General features: G+C 38.7%; 1 protein-coding gene across 3 annotated transcripts in view; it reads left to right on the forward strand.

The window, feature by feature from the left end:
- Positions 1-15,992, forward strand: part of Cdh11 (cadherin 11) — a 168,632-nt gene that overhangs the window by 55,158 nt on the left and 97,482 nt on the right. For 2 of the 3 annotated variants that reach the window (XM_004663484.3, XM_045142398.1), the window contains one exon: positions 14,131-14,258. The gene's annotated coding sequence lies outside the window, so the exon portion shown is untranslated. Of the gene's footprint in view, positions 1-6,727; positions 6,782-14,130; positions 14,259-15,992 lie in introns of those variants that run through there. The other variant, XM_045142399.1, reaches the window with a different exon arrangement.

The raw sequence follows: 15,992 nt of genomic DNA on the forward strand, positions 1-15,992 counted from the left end.
TTCTGTAATCACAAAAAGGTCCTCGAAACATGCAGATGGAAATGCATCAGAACTCATTTTTTTCATATTCTGTAATTTAAATAATTAAGATGGCTTTGAATTCAAGCATCTTTTCCAACTGCGAGGACCATTTTTCTCATTTCTGACAATGGCTAACACTTTAGCTGGAAGCCAAAATAATACACACAGTGAAAAATTAAACAAACTGTATTGCAAAGTTAACCTGGTCTTCAACGTCTCCTTATGAAAAGTGACTGCTTATGTGAATGTCTTTGCTCACTCCCAGGTTAAGCCTGTTATGATGAATCCTCTAATGAGGTGGTAGCATTTTAGGCTATGAGCAAGAGGAAAGGACCTGGTAATGGTCTGGCTTCTAAGAGAAGGTGGAGAGAGCTTTCATTAACTCTGTTTGCATCATAATTTGGCAAGGTCAATGGAGAGAGTCTTCTTAGGCCACTAAAAATAGCAAGTCTCATAGATCCAATCAAGCTGTCATCTCACCTTTCCTTTCCTTTTGTCAAGTCTTATTTATAGTAGTCATTCTCATTCTTTTCTCCACCTGCCCTGGGTAGCTCTATGTGTATTTTGGATAAGACACTGTTTGTGGTGTATTGGCGAAAGGAATGCAGGAAGGACATTTCAGGACCACCTCCCCCACTACTTTACTTTTCAGTCTCTCTCAACATTTTCTCCTACCTGCCATTTCTCATTTTCTTTCTTCCTCATCTCTTTCCCTTTTCTTCTCCCGTCTTTTCTTTCTCCACGTCACCTTCTATGGTCCTTATTCTGTGTTTTCCTTTGCAAAATGACTGTTATACAGAAATACTTCATGTATGCTTATTGGAAAAATCAATAAGGGCATGAATGGATGAGTGATTAAGCAGTGTTGTAGGCAGACAAAATTCCAGTGAATAAATTATTGGCACTGGTAAGCTTTTGCATCACTAGAGAGCCCATCTCTGTTTTACACTGGTGTCCCACTCTCCCATCAGTCATGCTTTCACACCCTCTCTCACCTTCATGTGTGCACTTGTCTTACTTCATGCACTTACTGTTTCCATGCCCCATCATTTTCCTATTACATGCAACTGGTGAGGTGTAAGTATATGTGTTCTATCAGAATGAGGTTTTGTAAAAAACCCAAAGGGATCATTTCACTCCTACATTTATTGCTTCTATTTTCTCTTTTTGATTCCACTGGTTTCTGATGACTTTTATCTGTGTGATCTTACCCAAGGTGATCTGTGATAGAACAAGATTCTAGGACATGGTATGGATGTGCATACTTTTCAAGGGCTCTTTAGAAGGTTTAACATCCAGAATAATTGTGTATTAACAGAAATAGCAAGTAAAGGCAAGGCCATTTGAAGTAGAAGCACAGTGTACTGTATTGTCACCACTGCCTTACCATGCAGCCAAACTGTGACGAACTGAGTGAAATATAGCTAAAAGCCAAGTTGAGAGTGAAAATTAAACAACTCACCCCAAATACTGACATCTACAAACAGGTAATGGAGAGGGCACCTGTGGTTAAGGTAGGAGAAATGGGTGAGTACCTTAGGTTCCCTCAGCCGTCCCAGCCCTACCCCAGCCCCTGCAGTAGCCTGTGGGAAGTACCCAGGCTGCACCAAGCTCAGGTAAAGTGACAGGATTAAGTCATCATGAAGTTGCCATTTGATTCTTACATCCTGTGATTTGTGATGTCTTTGAAATCTGTCTGGATCTCTGTGTTCTTGTCTGCAGCAAATGCAAAGCGTTATGCAATAGATGTTGTGATAGTTAAATAATGCAGAGAGCAGAGCTTCTTCCCATCCCAGGCATGGGGTAGGGGAAGATGGAGTGGGAAAGTGAGATGTTCAAGGACTCAAATGGCCGACTAACGTCGTGTGTGCAGGGCGGGCATCTTTCTACTTAGGAAATAGTGGGATGGGGAAGATCTCATTCCACTATAGTCACTGAAATTCTGTCCCTTGCTGAGGACATGTGTTCTGTCTCAAAGGGGTCATAAAAGAGAAGATATTGTCCACTGTCAGTAAACTTTATTATGTTCTGTATGTCACTGATCACTATGTTATCTAATTTCTGGTTTTTTACCTCATAGAGGAAAACTATGAAGGAAAATTAACCAGTGTCTGACACAAAGTAAATAGGATGAATGTTTGACACAGATTATACATCAGTGATGTGTGTGTGCATGTTTTCATAAATTTCCAAAAATGCTATATCAGGAAGTAACATTGAATCAGCATCTTGAGGGAAAAGAATATTATGAAGAAGAGGAGAGTAGATAGCATTCTTTCTGGAGACAAACATAGGGATGAAGGAAGCAGTGTGAAGCCAGTGATAAATTGAGGAACACTATTGGGTTTCTCTCAGTGTGGCCTCAGGCCACATGGAAGAGCAGATGAAGCTTGCTCAGGGTCTCTCCTGAGAGAGTTGCTGAGGTGTTTACTCAGAACAAAAGCCATGCAGTCATAACTGGGAAAGCAGTGGGCTATGCAACCCTTTCTTTCAGACAGTGACAATCAGTGGCAGGACCAAGAATTGTAAGAGGTGGTGCTGAAGAGATATCAGGAGTTTTGAAAGCAGGCATGATCTAAGCAGTCCTGTGGCTTGAGTGTGCACTGGCTTTTTGAGGAAGGGATCTCTCATGTTCCCCTGAAAGAACACTGCTGCTGAGAACCCTTCCTATTCTTTCCACTATGCTCTCATGTGTTAATTCTGCTGTCCTTTGATAAACATTAACTTGTTATACTTTATAGTGACTATGAGTATATTGCTTATTGCCTCATGCTGTGTTGTCTGTGTGGGAAGGAAGGAGGTAAATAACACTCCCTTACCATCCAGGGTAGCTATAATCTGAGGCATGTATCCCTGTCACTTTGTGTGACACAGCATTTGCAGCTGTGACTTCTAAGCTAGAACTTTGCATAGGAGCCTCCATTCAAATTATATAATGATGTCATTTTTTTTGCTTGTTACATTCATATTATATAAAACAGTACCATATGTTTTTGTAGTGTATGTGCCTTTGTAGGTGGTTTTAAATTCCCTTTAGAATAAAATGGGGGATAGGCAAAATATGCACTGTGGACTTAGGGAAGGTGCTAGGTCAATGCTAGGCCTGGTGAGTTTCAAGCTTAGTTTCTTTTTCTGTAGTGGTTTATGAAGATCCTGTGTCTTGGAGTTGTAGGCCTCTGCTTCCTCCTCTGTGACCACATCAGAATGACATTTATATCTGCTTAGAATTCTTTTTTCTGTTAATGGAAACAAAACTGCCTTCCTTGCTCATGGTTCCCTCACACACCTGACCAGACATGTGTTGCTGAGACCAGACATGAGGCTGAGGCACAGAGATGCTGGGATTCAGGAGGCAGAGCTTCAGCTGCTGAGATGGGTGCACACCCTGCTTTCTGCACACTGCCCCTTCCATTCCTTGGTTTCTGCCCCTTCACATTAAAAAAATGTATATATATTGGTACCATTGTTAGCCTCTTCCCTTTCTTTTTCCCCCAACTTGACTGTATTCACTGAGCACAGAACTAATTAATAAAAAAATTAAATTAAAAAATGAGCAAGAAAACAGAAACAAAAATAAGTATCCATGTTTAGCACTCTTCTGTCATTCACATTTGTCTTTATGATATCTGGGTCTTTTACATTATTTTTTTATCCTTAAACCTTTTGCTAAATATTTTGAAGGAATTTATATTATTGCCATTAGTGGCAAACCAGTACTTCTTGTCATAAAATATGAGGTAACCCAAACCTAGATATAATTCAACTGAAACAATGTGACTGAATCCACTCTGACCTCCAGACTGCCTTCTCTCTTTGTTAAAAATAGTAATTGCCCAGAAATCACTGAAAATAGAGATGGTTTTGCTGAGATCAGGATAAAAAGAATTGTTATCATTTAGTATCAACAATTACTGTAGTGGTTTATGAAGATACCCTTGCTATGTTACTGCATTTGCCTTACCACATCTCTGAGGCTTAATGATACCCATTTTATAAGTAAGGAGTCAGAGTCCCAATGGAAACTTGTCTGCTGGAATAGGAGTTCCTCATACCAGGAGGGTTTCATCTTCTCTAAAGATCTAACACCATAAATCAGGCCCTTTGCTTGCTCTCTGCTTGATGATAGCAAGTCTAATTTTTTTTTCATGTACTATTTTCTTTTCTTTTCTTCTTCTTTTTTTGCCTGATGGGGGTTCTACAGGCTTTCTTTGAGGACGTCATCTCGCCAAAGACCCTAAAATCTGACTGTGCCTACACATTGCCCTAGAAGCTGAACCATACCACCCTGACACCTTGCCATCAAGGTCCTCTGCATGTTCAACATCCCTTTAAACATGATTTTCATTGTTATGTCAGGTTTGACTCATGAATTCCTAGACTCATATTGAACACAAGACAGGCTCAGGCTTGTAAACTCAATTTTTCCTGGAGCATACTGCTGGTCAATTTGGGATATCTTTAGCCAGAGGAACTGACTGGGAACTGAGTAGTAACAAAACTTCCTGTCCAACACACTATCCTGGTATCCAATGCCAAATTGATATTATCAGTTACTGCATTAGGAATATGATTTACATATTTCCAAACATTAGTAAATAAACTTGTGAATATACTTGTGAATGACACTTGTACATGTGTATGTGTAAAAACACCTACAAATTATCTACCTATTTATCCATCCATCTATCCATCCATCCATCATGCACCTATCTCAGAGAGTTACAAATACCAAAGATAAGAAAGCATAAGAAAGGCAGCCTGACTGCCCTTGGTTGAAGCTATGAAATAAAGGGTTAAGTGTACACTTCAGCATCAGAAGTTGAAGAGCCTTCAGGTTTCTGCTTTAAGCACAGCTCTTGGTAGAAGAACAAGATTGCTTTTCTGCCATTTGCACAAAGAAACTCAGCCCTGTCTGATGGGATGACCCCACTTTATACAACTGCTGAGAACGTTTCTGTTCATTTGTTTTTATTTCCCTCTTCATTTTCAGTTCTTCACAATAAACTTGTTCAAAGTAGACACCACTTTAAACTATTCAAAGATTTTTTTAAAAGACAAAAAGAAATGTCAAGTGGACATTTGACAATGCCTATGTATGCACATATGAATACTGGAGGTAAATCTTGGAAGACCAGTGTAGATAAAGCTTCTTATGAGAATATTTCACTTTTTAAAATTGGGATGTGACATTTCCCAGCCCCTTTAAGAACATCAAAATGTGTGCATACCAGTGAAGAATGTTTTTTCACCAATAAAGTGCAGCAAACTGAAACTGAAAGATGTTAATGGCCCTGCTTCTCCCATGGACCCTGAATGAATCCAGTGTGCTTAATGAGGTGTGAGGAGGATGCTGAGCATCCACTGGACTCGTTCCCTGGCTCACGTCAGCCCCTGTGTGGCCAAATTCATAGTTGTGCCTGAAGAAAATTACGTCTTCTCACTTCTGCCCTTCCAAAGCACATGTTCCTCAGTGAGGCTGCAATGTCAGGAACTCCTTTCTTTATCAACTTATTTGCTCAAACATTGTTCTGGAACATTTTGTCAGTGCCTTTGTCAACCTAATATACAGTAAACAATAAAATGTTCAAGCTTTTTGCCCTTGTAGATTTTACAGACAATTGGAGTTTCCATAACTTGCATCTCCAAAATGTTTTAAAGAGATAATTAACAATACACCCACTTTCTTCTTCATTTTACATTGCAAAAGAAGAGCCCCATTTAATTTTGAGAACCTTCATTATGTTTCTTTCTAAGCATGATGGCTGCAGAGGGAACTCTGTTCCAGTGTATCTTGTGAGTCACATCACTGTGGATGGTGCACCTTTCGTACCCTGAGAGGGTGGTGACAGGTTGCGGTCACTTGAGCACATAGCACACGGTGTGGCCATGTATGTATTCGCAGTACTTCTCTAACTGTGGATATTTCAATCTGCATTCTCTAGAGGTTTGGAAATGATGTGAGTTTTAATTGTGTGGATATTGTCCATACTGGACTGGATGTTAACTAGATGTTAAGCATGGTTAAAAATCTCTTCTTTGTTCTGGGATGCTTTCTCTATGTATTTCAGCAACCTGGAAAAAAAATGATGCAATTCTTACTTATTTCTTACATCATTGAACTCCTTCTCTGAATTGCTGCCCTAATTCATATCAGATGAATACTATTAGATATAACAACTAAGTGAATTGCTATAGATTAAAGCAACCTATGTCTGGATCCTGCTCACTAGTTATTGGCTTAATGATTGATGGAATTTCTTTGTACCTCAATTTCCTAGTTGCAAAATAAATAAAAACATAGTACCTGGCTTAAGGCTTGTTAGAAGATGAAATTATGTATTATAAGAAAGTACTTCGTACAGTATTTGGTGTATTGCAATCGTTCAATGAATGTTAGTAATCGTCACTGCCTATTTGGGTTTAAGTTGTATCTAAATAAGACACAGCTCCAAGGAATGTAGAGTTTCTGGGAGAATTCTTATTATGTATGCGTGACTGTGATCATGTCTTAAACTACGAAAGTTGGTAAGATGCTTCATTTGTCATATGTATGAACTATTAACAATACTTTTCTAAACTCAATACTGACACACACACATAAATTTAATGCCTGTCAGAAAATACCTGTTGTTTGCCTATATTTTCTTGCTAAAAGCTGATTGTTTTGCCAAATGATAACATACTTCACTGGTTTCAATTATTTTAGGAAACAAACAAAGGATGCCACATTGTATTATCAAGGCTGAATAATTTGGGACAAGTGAGTACATTATTGCTTTCCTTGAAAACAAATCCAGAATTATATCCATCATTTGACTTCAAATAGTTAAAGTGGCATTATATAGCTTCACTATTAAATTTTATGTACACACAGGTTTTTGTGGTCATTCCTCTTTTTAATTATTGTCATTCATCAATTAGCACAATAAACCAACCCAGGAAGAAGGTTAGCAGTCTCCTGATCTAGATTAATAAAAATGAATGTCAGATGGACTTCAATCCTCAGGTAGGTCATAGCTTACCTAGGTGCAAAGATGGGAGAGGAATAAAGCTATAATAACACAGAGCTTTTTCCATGAAAGGAGTCAAATGCAAGAAAGTATAGTAAGGGAATCCCACATGATATACTTAGGATATGCTAAAGCCATCTGAGTGAATATAGGATAAGAATATTTATATATATATAAGAAGCTCCAAGGTGGTTATATACCCAGAGAGTAAAAAGGTTGAAAGGATGAAACAGTCTGTGGAAAGAGTCACAGAAGCACTCCACCTGCCAGATCAGTGAATGACAAGGATTCCTGGGGCAGGAGATAGAAAGTACAGTGGATAGCGAAGGGTGAACAGGCTGAGATGGCATGAATGTGCTGTATTAATGACCTCATCCAAAACCACAGTTTTAATAATACTTTACTTCTCATTGTGGTCATATGTCAAGCAGGAAGTGTCTGTTCTCCCATGTTATGTTTTCAAATATTTTTTTTCATGACAAATAAATGAATAAGCAAAGAATAAGATGAAACAAATCATACATAAAAGGTAAATGTTATCCCGGAGGATACATGATTATATTCTATATGATTATCTCAGTAATTCTTCATAAAACCTTAAAAATCTACTGTATGGGTCACCTAAATACTTTCCTATAATTTGCTTTTATTACTTGTTGACTTTTAGCCTCCATGCACACTTATAAAAAATGCTAGCATTTTAGAGCGAAAATAAATCACATGCTTTTAGACAAAGGCATTTAATTTTCATTCTAGAGTAGATGTGCTCAGGTTAATGGTCTCCACTTTGGGCAACTTTAACAAGGTGATGCTCAGATTCAGTGCACCTACCTACTGTGAGTTTCTCTTCAATTTTTATTTAGTAGAGAAGTTGTTAGGGCACAGTTAGAGATCAGGGTCTTTGGAGCCAGGGAAACATATACTGGAATTCCCATTGAGCTAACTAGTTATCTGGGGCAAATTCTTGAACTTCTCTGAAGTCTATGACCTTCCTCTTTTGGGATGTTAGGGTGGGATAAACAAAGCCCCTCCCCTTTCTCTTGGGAAAATTAACTAAACACAAATGCACACAGAGGCTCCAAGACAATAATATCAGTGATATGTAGTAGATGGCAAATAAAACCATACCTTCTGGTGTCATAGTTGTTAATATGGTAAAGAGAGAAAGGGAAACTCCACAATTTGGACAAGAAGTTGGGATAAAATGTAGAGTAGCAGGAGGCTTCCTCATATGCTACATGACCGTTTGTTTATTCACTTTCCAAAGATATTACAAAGCCTGTGAATATTTATTTAGTTCTGCTCCCAATAGCCCTTCTAATAGGGAATTATTTGGGTACAATGAAAGACATTTGTAAATGCGGCTGATAAGACTGCCATTGGACAAGGAGTGTTTTGTTGGACACAAGAATTCTATTATCCCTGGCTGCAGTTGTCAAGTGCCCGGGGAACCCAGAATTTATGGTGGCAGCACAATGGGCCTTTCAGGACCCAGCGAAAGAGCTGTGAGATCCTGCTCCCCGGCTTTTCAGGGCTTCTAATCTTTTTATCAGGCCAGGACAATGCCGGATTCAGCTGCTGCCTCAGCCTTCTGACTGTCCATTGGCCGTCAGGTATTGTGTAGTAATTACCATGGTGACAATGGACTCTCTCTATGCCCATCCACCGACGCCTTGGAAAACGGCAAAGGTTGTCACTTTGTATTAGGTGCCTCTAAAGGCATGGCTTACTTAGGAAAATGACTAAAAGGACATAAAGATAACCGTGTTAAGAGTTTCATTTTAAAGGCCACTATGTCAAATCCATCTGGAGGCCAGGAGCTCTTTATGGATGTTTTCTTGTAATTACAGTTAGACTCTGGGCATCATCCCCTGTTCAGGCAGCGAGAAGCCAGTCTGCAAGGCTTTTCAGGGGAATATGAGCTTTGGCCTGCTGGAAGCCCTTGACCATACAGTGGGAACAGAGGTCTAATCTGAAACAGTGAACGTCCAAGCACCTCTAAACTTCTTTGAAACTCAATTTCCTCATATAAAATGACACAGAAAATACTTGTAGATAAATACTAGGTATTGCATAATTGCATATTAGTGTAAGCAAATCTATATAAATCCTTACACATCTACCATTGGGTTTTATAAAAAGCAAACATAGAAGGAAAAATAAAAGATTCATTGGGCTGGAGAGATGGTTCAGCCATTAAGGCATCTGCCTACAAAGCCTAAGAATCCAAGTTCAGTTCCCCAGTGCCCATATAAAGCCAGATATACAAGGTGGCACATGCATCTGAAGTTCATTTGCAATGGCTAGATGACTTGGCATGCCCATTCTCTCTCTCTTTTTTCTCAAATAAATAAATAAAATATTTAAATAAAACATATCAGGGGATTCTATTACAAGGAGCTGGAGATGGGGGGATAAAATGCAGAATCACACACAATGCATATCTTGTAATAATCATGTTCAGTAATCTCAATTAGGCTTTGCATTTAATTGTCACTATTTTTTATAGTAACCTTCCAAAATTGTTATTATCTCTATCTTATAGAAAGGAAAGACTATCAGAAAATTCCTGCTTGTGCAAAGTCAATCTAGTTTAGGAGAAGAAAGGCCTGAGTTTAAATACTGTTCTCTCTCACATTGCTTTTCTCATTCTTTTATAAATTCATAATCTATAAACTTATTTTACAAAATATGGTTCACCATATGGTTTTGGAAGTTTGGCAATAACAGGAAAGAAAAACACCCAGTAATGATTATTAATTGAGCTTAATCATCACTTTGACAGTGTTGGGAACATGTAACACCCCAAAAAGCTGTAAGCTCCCATCTGTGGACACCCAGGGTGTGCTTTGCACATCTACCCCCTTCTGCGGCTTGCAGAGCAATAAAAATTACAGAGCAATATCAATAGTATTTTTACTTAGGGCTTCTAAACCATCAGAAATACAGATAGCCATTGATCAAGATCTGCAAAGAGAAAGAAAACTCTCAAAGACATAGATATAATTCTGTATATACCAAGTCTTCTGATGGTCTACAGAGGGGAGCTATCCAAGTCTAACCTGGCTCCTTATTGTGATTTATTTGCTATGAACTTGAGACAGAATATCATTCTGTAGCCCACACTTATGATCTTACTACTTCAGCCTCAGAGTGTTGGGATTTCAGACATGCAGCATATGAGTATACTAGGTAGCTTTGATTTTTGCATGTGCAACATTTTCACCATTTAGCTTTATGCCTTGGGCCTTGTATCTTGTTCCTGATTTCTTAGTAGCTTTGAAGTAATGTATGACATTGAATATCTTTGTCCCCAAAAAGTTTAGTCTTCTGGGTGTCCGTGTTTAGCAATGGAAGGGGCTGCTTGGATGCCAGGCCATTGCACTGGAAGAGGCTCATGATGGCACATAGACCTTACAGTAGGGAAGGAGTGGACAGGCAAGGTTGGTTTCCTGGCTCAGACAGGCACATGTGATTAAAGGTCAACATGTAGCAACATGGGTGCAAATGAACAGTCTAACCAAGAAGGCTTGAGCAGAGAAAGATGACCAATGAACTGTACAGGCCTCTCAGACTCAGCAACTTTGCTAAAAGCACTAAGAACAGCTTAGAATGCTTATATTTATCTTCTTCTTTTCCAAGATTAATTTATAAAGGCCAACATATTCCTCCAAACTCATACCTACTATTTTACTTATTTGCAAAATTTTAGAAAACAGAATACACAGGTAATTTGCCTCTTAAAAAACAGTAACAACAACACAGTCTTTTCTTCCCAGACAATTCCTCTACAACGTTTAGGTGAACGAAACTTAGAAAACATTTTGCTGTGAAGGAAAGTGAGGGCTCTGGTTTGCTTTTTATAGATTCAAAGTAAACTTTTACAAATATGCCTGCCAGAAACATAGTTGAATCATTGATATTATTAATCTAAAGGAGGAAAAGCAAGAAATATGTGCTTTGAAGTCTGATAGATTTTAACCCTATTGTGAGTGTTATTGGGTGGGTGTATATGCTTTCAGCAAGAGTTTTATCCTTTTGGGTTGTGAATGTGTATAATGGGGAGAGGGTTCATGATACCTACGGTGTTTATGTGAAGAGAATACATTGTAGCAGTTCCTAGATAATGTTTCATTCATCCTTTTCTACAACATTCTAGTGATCTACTGGAACAACTGGAGATAGAAGTGCTCTTGCCTCCCCCACTCATCTCCCTTCTCTCCTTTCTCTTTGTCTCTTCCCCCTCCTTCCCTTCTCCCTCTCATCCTCCGCTTCATTCCTCCATGTTTCTCTTCTCCATCTGGCTAGTTGAATCTTCCTCGTAGTGTTACATTGCAGAGTGATTAAACTTCCAACATCTTGATAAATTGCCCAAAAAAGGCAAGGTTTCTGTGTTATCTTAGGCAGAAATGGAAAAGTGCCACAAGATGAGCAGATTAAACAATAGATATTTCTCTCACAGTTCTGGAGGCTGAAAATGTCAAGGTTAAGATGCTAGCTGGTTTGGTTTCTGGTGTGCCCATTTTCTAGATTGTAGATGGTCATGTTTCATCTTTCGCTATTTCTTTACATAGTAGTGGTTCAGAGAAAGAAAGAAAATAGAGACAAAAGAAAAGAGATATATACATGCAGAGAAAGATAGATAGATAGATAGATAGATAGATAGATAGATAGATAGATAGATAGATAGAGAAAGTCAGAGAGAGAGAGGGAGACAGAGAGAAAGTGAGAGAGACAGAGACACAGAGAGAGAACAGACTGCTTTTTCTTCTTATGTGGATGCTAGTGCCCTCACAGAGTCCTCATCTTTCACCTAGTTACATTGCAGGTGCCTCAGTTTCCAAAGGCTAGGAATTCAACATATGAAATACAGGGGTCATAACCATTCCACCCACATCTCACTCTGCCCATCCAATTCATGACACCTTTATATGAAAAATATAGCATTTCCATCTACTCAACCTCCCAAATCTTATTTTAACATTAAGTTTGAAGTTCAGAGTCTCATCAAAATATCATTGGAATCAGTATAGACAAGGCTAAAACTATGATTCATCCTGAAACCAAATCTCCTGTAGCTATATAAACTTGCAGAAGCAGATAGATTATATGGTTTCACAGCATAATACTGGCTGGATGTAGGGTGGACAAGAATTCCTATTTTCTGGATGGAGAGATGGCTTAGCAGTTAAGGGACTTGCCTGCAAAGCCTAAGTGCCCACATTTGTCTCTTCAGATCCCACATTAGCCCAACGCATAAAAGTGAGTCAAATGCAAGGTCACATATAATCACTGGGTAGTGCAAGCATCTGAAGTTCAATTGTGGTGACTGAGGCCCTGGTGCGCAAATTCTCTCTGCGTGTCACTCTCTCAAAATAAAATAAAATAAAATAAAAAATAATACAAAAATAATTCCTGCCAGGTGTGGTGGCACACTCCCTTAATCCCAGTACCTGAGCAGCAGAAGTAGGAAGATCGCTGTGAGTTTGAGTCCACCCTGAGACTACATAATGAATTGCAGGTCAGCCTTGGCTAGAGTGAGCCTCTACCTTGAAAAAAAAAAATTCCTAATTTCAAAGAAAGGAAGGGGTCATGGGCCCCACTTAAACAAGTCTAAATCTAGCAAGGCAAATGAATTATATGTGAAGGCACGATAATAATTCAGTTTAGTTTGAAGCTGTGACCTTTCAGACCAACTGTAGCAAAGGTCCCTCTCGAATCTCATGTAATGTCACTTATGCTACATCTCATTTGTCATCCAGTGCTAAGATTCACATGGTTTGACACCAGGTTTTGAGGCTTTAAGTGTGTTGTTTACAGGTGGATCCTTTTTTTTTTTTTTTTTTGCTGACTGGCTACAATGTGTCAGGTGGTTGCCTCATTAGCTCTGTACTATGTGAACAGCTCCATGGGTATTGGGTCATAATCCTAAATAAGTGGTTTTGGTATCTTGGAAATAAGCAATTTTGCTGTTCTCATTATTACTGCCTCTGGAAGACATTTCAGAAGATTTAAATATCATCTTCAGCCTTTAAAGAGATTATCTATTTGCTTACTTACCTTTTTCTTATTGTCATCATTTGTTTTATTTTACTTTGAGATGATACTGTGCTGAGGACCCATTGGGTAGAAGTAAGATGAGGCAAGAAAAAGTAGATTTTGAAAAACACAAAGTGCTAATGCAGTATTAATAAAGTTAGTGAAAGATATCAATCACACCTTTTCTTCAGGCTGCTGGCCTAAGAAGGATGGTAGGTACCACAGAGATGAAGGTTGTACAAGAACTTTGTGAAGCTGCTGTTTTAGAGATTCTTTGCCAGATGGCACCTTCTTTGGTTCAGTGCCTCCATTTTTAAAGACTACAGCTGTTTAGACACTCCATATACTTCATTCATTCAACAAATATATGAACAGCTGCTCTGGCTATGGAACGTGTGAGACACTTCAGGAGACTTGAAGTTGAATCAGACTGAAATCCCGGCAGAACACAGAACCCCACACAGAAAATCCAGACTGCGTGTAGTGGCAGCAGTCAGGGGTGAGGGTGGGGGCAGTAATGCAAGCTTGATGAAGACTTACAGCTTTGTCAGTTTGACACTCTGGTGTTCTGGAATGGGGATGACATCTCCTTTCACTACCACCAGTGTTTCTTGAAACTATCCTTTAACAAGATTTTGTTAGCTACAGAGCTTCATTTCTTACTTTAGGAGAGGATGCATGGCTTGGATTCAGAATATCATGTCTTTCAAGACTTACTGTTTCTCATGGCAGGTATATTATTATTTCTAGAGCAAATAGATATGAAATTCACAGCTTAAGCACTTGGATATTAGGCTGATTTTACTTTTGTTATCAAAATACGATGTCTTATATTGTTAGTAAACTATTGTGGCACTTCTAGATCTACAAGGTTTTTTTGTTTTGCAGCTTTTCACACTGTTGTAATAATTTGCTTATATTTTTCTTTGCATACCTAGGCTGCTATCTTCTAAGAGAAAATTCTGTCTTATGCAACGATGTCTCCTATGTGTCAAACAGTGAGTCAGTTTACTGATTCACAGCATATCTAAGTTACTAATGATCCTTTCTTGTTTTGCAGAAATCACCGTGCTTTTGGCTTAGTGACCCTGTGACTACAGTAATTCCTGTTGTCTTTTGCTGAATGATCAATCAGATGGGTGGAGTGTGTTACAGAAATTGGCAGCAAGTGTCCAATGGGTGAAGAAGGTAAGATGGCTCGGTGTTCCTCAGCAATTACCATGTTACTGTGCATGTGAAGACAGAACTATGCTGACTGTGTCCATACCTCAAATCTGACTTGATAGGAATTTTGTTTTTCAAATTTAAAGTGTAATATGACAATAAACTAAGGCTCAAATCCTAGGACTCAAATAAAGTTGGTTATTCTATGTTGTTATTATTGAGTTCTTTTTTATCATATACTTAGGAAGTGCCAGGCATGGAATGCAATATTTCGGACTAAGTCAAATAAGGAGGAGAGAGGAGACAATAGAAGAGACTGTGATTTTTGATAAGGAATGTCATCTTGACAGATTGAGGATCCCAGTGCTTCTTTTTTCTCCTTTCTTTCTTTTGAAAATAATTCTTAAATTCAGAACAAGATTGTTCATATCCCATAAGGAAAAGAGATTATTAGGAGGCTAGAACTTATAGACCCCAGAAGATGGGCACCTTGATCAGGATCCAGGAGGTCTGATTTTAGCCCACGGCCCAGCTCAGCCTTTCCCTGACTGTGTGCCCTTTAGGTTAATGAGCTCTTTTCAGAGCCACAAGGGTGATTGAAGCCAGGGTTACTAACAGCTCTTTAAGTTTCAGAATGCTTCAGATTCATTTACCTTCTTCCTATCTATCCAGTGGTAACTGACACCATCATTACATGTAATCTAAATATTCAGCTAGAAGTTTTAGCTTTAATTCTACTGGTATGACTTTCATACACTTTTGGATTCCAGATCTTCTCATCTAAGTGTCTGTGGCTCCTGCTCACATGTACATACAGCAGGTTTTATGAGAGCACAGGCCAAATACAAACCATTATCTGCCTTCTAAACACTACTTTCAATGGTGATATAACAGTTTGTCCAGACCAGAAGCACAAGAGTTTCCCTCATGACTCTCAGTTCCCCATTTCCTGTAGACATTGATTCTTATAGCTTCCTTTTGAATGCACTTTCAGTTATCTCTGAGGTACTTTGGTCCATCTACTCCTTCTGAAATTATTCAATGTAAACTAACCATTTTTCTAATATTACTGAAATTTGCAGTGAACAAGCCTTTTGTCTTGCATGGCTATTTTCCCTTCAGCTACATTCATTCACAGGGCAGTATCACTGAATCCCTGAATCCTATTACTCTTGTAATTCATCTTTACTAATGATAGAGACCTGAATTCTGTGACAAGCTCCTTAGGACCTTTAATGAGGGATCTACTGTTTTACTGGCCATACTTGCTCCTCAGGTACCCTTCCATACATACATTTATTATTACATGTCCATTGTGGAATGTACCCATTGAGATTCAGATTCATTTCAACAAAACCACGTGATTTTCTTTTGTTAATTTTATGTTAATCTTGGACATCACCATCTCTAACAGTTCTTTCTGATTCTGTAAGACTAAGCTATGGTTGTTTCCTTGGTAACATGTTATCAGTCAGGAATTATACTATTAAACTGTTTTCCACATTGTGTCATATTTATCTTTATATTACCTACTTTTCTCATTACTTTGACCAAATACCTGACAGAAGCAACTTACTGGAGGAATGATTTATTTGGTCTTATGGTTTGGGGAAATTTAGTGTATCATGATGAGAAAGGTATGGTGTAGCAGGCTTATGACAGCAGGAACATGTAGCAGAGCTCTTCACAATTGTGACCAGACCAGGCAGCTGATACCTCTAGGAGAACCAGGGACAGATGAGACCCTTAAGGCCTGCC

Source organism: Jaculus jaculus, chromosome 1 (genome assembly GCF_020740685.1).
Source record: "Jaculus jaculus isolate mJacJac1 chromosome 1, mJacJac1.mat.Y.cur, whole genome shotgun sequence".
NCBI lineage: Eukaryota > Metazoa > Chordata > Mammalia > Rodentia > Dipodidae > Jaculus > Jaculus jaculus.